This window comes from Penaeus japonicus, unplaced genomic scaffold (assembly GCF_977035675.1).
Source record: "Penaeus japonicus unplaced genomic scaffold, GWHDUDI00000001_assembly GWHDUDI00000021, whole genome shotgun sequence".
In the NCBI taxonomy this organism is placed as follows: Eukaryota; Metazoa; Arthropoda; class Malacostraca; order Decapoda; family Penaeidae; genus Penaeus; species Penaeus japonicus.
Window position 1 is genome coordinate 29,692,208 of NW_028234423.1, and position 4,742 is coordinate 29,696,949.

The following is a 4,742-nucleotide window of genomic DNA, read 5'->3' on the forward strand; positions in this document are numbered from 1 at the left end:
CGATGCTGGTTGAAAAAAAGATCATAATGTAGCGATTTCTAAAATCTGATTACCCCCCATCCTTTTTTTCTAATTATATGTAAACAATGGTCTAAAACCCCGTTATTAATAAGGCAGTGATACGACGTCGCATAATTAAGAAAGTACAGAATCACTATCGCTTTGCTTCATGTGTTCTTGGGTCTCCTTCACTCCTCGAATCCTGACACTAGTTATCCTTTTCCCCTCGTCTCCTCCCTCATCTCTCTCTTCTTCTCTCTTCGTCTCCCTACCTTCCCATCCTTCTCCTTCCCTCGCCTCCGTCTCCCTCCCCCTTCCCATCCTTTTCCTCCCCTCGCCTCCCTCCCCTTCCCATCCTTCTCCTCCCCTCGCCTCCCTCCCCTTCCCATCCTTCTCCTCCCCTCGCCTCCCTCCCCTTCCCATCCTTCTCCTCCCCTTCCCATCCTTCTCCTCCCCTCGCCTCCCTCCCCTTCCCATCCTTCTCCTCCCCTCGCCTCCCTCCCCCTCCCATCCTTCTCCTCCCTTCGCCTCCCTCCCCTTCCCATCCTTCTCCTCCCCTTCCCATCCTTCTCCTCCCCTCGCCTCCCTCCCCTTCCCATCCTTCTCTTCCCCTCGCCTCCCTCCCCTTCCCATCCTTCTCCTCCTTCCCCTTCCCATCCTTCTCCTCCCCTCGCCTCCCTCCCCTTCCCATCCTTCTCCTCCCCTTCCCATCCTTCTCCTCCCCTCGCCTCCCTCCCCTTCCCATCCTTCTCCTCCCCTCGCCTCCCTCCCCTTCCCATCCTTCTCCTCCCCTCGCCTCCCTCCCCTTCCCATCCTTCTCCTCCCTCCCCTTCCCATCCTTCTCCTCCCCTCGCCTCCCTCCCCTTCCCATCCTTCTCCTCGCCTCCCTCCCCTCCCCTCCCCTCCCCATCCTTCTCCTCCCCTCGCCTCCCTCCCCTTCCCATCCTTCTCCTCCCCTCGCCTCCCTCCCCTTCCCATCCTTCTCCTCCCTTCTCCTCCCTCCCCTTCCCATCCTTCTCCTCCCCTCGCCTCCCTCCCCTTCCCATCCTTCTCCTCCCCTCGCCTCCCTCCCCTTCCCATCCTTCTCCTCCCCTCGCCTCCCTCCCCTTCCCATCCGTTCTTCCCTCGCCTCCCCTCCCCTTCCCCATCCTTCATACTCCCCCCTGATATCTTTGTACTGGTTTCCCCCCTCCTCCTCCTCCCCTCGCCTCCCTCCCCTCCCCATCCTCCTCCTCCCCTCGCCTCCCTCCCCTCCCCATCCTCCTCCTCCCCTCGCCTCCCTCCCCTCCCCATCCTCCTCCTCCCCTCGCCTCCCTCCCTTCCCCATCCCCCTTCTCCCCTCGCCTCCCTCCCCTCCCCATCCTCCTCCTCCCCTCGCCTCCCTCCCCTCCCCATCCTCCTCCTCCCTCCTTTTCCCACCCTTCTCCTCCTCTCGCCTCCCTCCCCTTCCCATCCTGTTCCTCCCCTCGCCTCCCTCCCCTTCCCATCCTTCTCCTCCCCTCGCCTCCCTCCCCTTCCCATCCTTCTCCTCCCCTCGCCTCCCTCCCCTTCCCATCCTTCTCCTCCCCTCGCCTCCCTCCCCTTCCCATCCTTCTCCTCCCCTCGCCTCCCTCCCCTTCCCATCCTTCTCCTCCCTTCGCCTCCCTCCCCTTCCCATCCTTCTCCTCCCCTCGCCTCCCTCCCCTTCCCATCCTTCTCCTCCCCTCATCTTCCTAACCTTCCCATCCTTCTCCTCCCCTCGCCTCCCTCCTCTTCCCATCCTTCTCCTCCCCTCGTCTCCCTCCCCTCCCCTTCCCATCCTTCTCCTCCCCTCGTCTCCCTCCCCTTCCCATCCTTCTCCTCTTCTCTTCTTCCTCTCCCTCCCATCCTTCTCCCCTCGTCTTCCTATCCTTCTCATCCTAAACTGCCATATCCTTCAACGATCGATAAAAAAGAAGAAGATAATTTCATTACTAAAATAAAATTGATACGAGAATGATGGTGATGGTGATTATTATGATGGTGATGAGGATGAGGATGGTGATGAGGGTGGTCATGATGATGATAGTGATGGTGGTGATGATGACGGTGTTAGTGATGAAAATGATGGTAATGATGCTGATGTTAATGATGGTGATGGGGATGATAGTGATGGTGGTGGTGAGGGTAATGGTGATGTTGGTGATAATGATGAAAGTGATGGTGGTAATGGTAATAGTGGTGATCATGATGATGATAATGATGAAAATGATAATGATAATGATAGTAATAACAATTACAACAATGATGATACTGATAGTGCTGACTATAGTGATTCCAATAATGATAATAATGATAATAATAATAATAATAATGATAATAATAATCACAACAACAAAGATCATAACAAAAATAACAATCATAGTCATCATCATTATCAATAGCAGATATAACCCAAGATCTAATGGTCAATGTGCAGTGAACAGAGTTGATATAGAGGAGACCATTAACACATGAAACGTTAAGGTAATGGGCAACAGATGCAGTGATTATATCGGTCATGATATTTAGACAATGAAGTAAAAATGTGTTTGAACAGAGGTATTAATATAATAATAATAATAACAATATGATAATAATATGGTATTAATAATGATATGGTTGAATTGTCGCGATGAATTATGGGAATGACTTTTGATGCACATAATGGTGATATGATTATGGTGATAGGGGTGGTGATGATGATGGTGATGATGATGGTGGTGATAATGATGGTAATGATGATAGTAATGAGGATATAATGATAATGGTAATGATGAGATTGAAAATGATAATGATGAGATTGAAAATGATAATGATAATGATAATGAGATTTAAATTGATAATGATAATGATGATATTGTTATTAACAGTAATAATATTAATGATAATATGATAATGAGGGTAGTAATAGTAATGACAATGATGAAAAATATATATAGATTGGAAAAAGGCTTCTTGTGAATAGTTTGCAAAAATGTAAGGGTAACAAGAAGGAATTGATCAAGGTAAAAAAAAAAATAATAAAAAAAAAAAAATAATAAAAATAAAAAAAAGTTATAATTCAAATGGAGATAAAATTAATCCTAAAAGACATTAAACCAAATCAAAGACGAAATTCGATCAGCTGAGATTACTTCCAAGGCATGAGATGAACCTTCATAAAGATAGATTTACAGAATCCGTAGGAGTCTAACAGATATCAATATTAACGTTCACCATACTTTTGTTTTAAATCATATAAACCAACAAATAGACGAACAAACAGTAAATATAAAGAGTGGCACGGAACGCTACTGTGCACGGCCAGGTAACGTACAATGGTAATCGGCGTCCGGTTTTGACTTCTAGAATAGTTTCCCGTTAAAAGATATGATAGAAAATGCTTTGTGGATGTCACGGTCTATGTAAAGTAATCAATTTAATATAAAGTTTATATTGATTGGATTCAGTTTTGTGTTTTCTTGTTTATGCGCATTTTCTGGGGAGGAGAGGGGAGGGGGGGGGGGCATATCTCTATACTTCATTAGCTGCTGCTTTTTCGCTTTTTCTGAAAGAGTGAGTGAATGAGAGAGAGAGAGAGAAAGATAGAGAGAGAGAGAGAGAGAGAGAGAGAGAGAGAGAGAGAGAGACAGAGAGAGAGAGACAGACAGACAGAGTGAGAGAGAGAGAGAGAGAAAGTCTATGCATATAATCTCAAAACTATTTCCATAATATTCCCCTATATCTTTTCTAGATGATAAGGAGATCCGTATATTCAAACCAGTTGCTATGCACTGTGCTGTAATATTGATGTGCCATAATCTATTGAGACAGCAGAGTATTATATCCGAATTGCATGGATTCCATTGCAAAGGAGTATCTCTCTAAGCAATACTCCTCAATACACACACAAGTCTCCTTTTTACTATCTCTTTTATTCCCGATAAATTCAACAGAAATACCTCGACGTACTTGAAAAAAAAAAAAAAAAAAAAAAAAAAACATAAGTACAAAAAGCAAGTATTTGTATATTCGGATTTGGAAAATTTTCATATGGTCATGACGAGAGACTAATAGACTTTTATCAATTTATAACACATTTATGAAAAGCGTAAGCTATGAATCTAACTTATACATTATGATTACATTGATAACTTGAATATATTTTTAGTTCTAGGAGTTATTATGTTTGTATAATGAATTTGCAATAGTGGCCTGCACGGCGTCTAGACAGAAGACCACCGCCTGTGTCAGCGTGTGATGACTCGTGAGAGAATGACGGGACTCGATCTGCCGACCACGGGGATGTGAAGTCGACACGCTACCAATGAGCTAACCAGACGGCTAGACCAGAGTATATAATGTAATTTTGTATCACACGCGTTGTAAAATTATATACTGCAGAACGAATCTTGTTAATGTTGATTTGTTCAGAGACAAGATTTGGCGTAACGAAATAGATTATTCTGATAGATAATCATACCGGTAATCTATTTTTGTTTCCAATTACTTTAGCCACTATTTTTAATTATGTTACGTCATTGATGGCATGAGTATCGTTAACGCAGCTTTAGCCGTTTTCCTTTTATATATTTTTTGCTAGTCAGTGTTTTATTTAGATTATCAGTTATATTATTTATATTGCAGTTTTTTTTATAATAAAAAAAGGGTGGATTTTCAACGTATTTCACATTCTAGGTGAATAATAGATGTGACACACTCTTTTACGCTTCGAAAGCCGACGCTCCCATGAAAACTGTGAC

The 4,742-nt window shown here is 44.6% G+C and overlaps 1 pseudogene; it reads left to right on the forward strand.

Moving 5' to 3' along the window:
- The first annotated feature begins 425 nt into the window (after nt 1–425).
- On the forward strand, nt 426–2,475 carry LOC147469564 (uncharacterized; annotated as a pseudogene).
- Nucleotides 2,476–4,742: the final 2,267 nt, after the last annotated feature.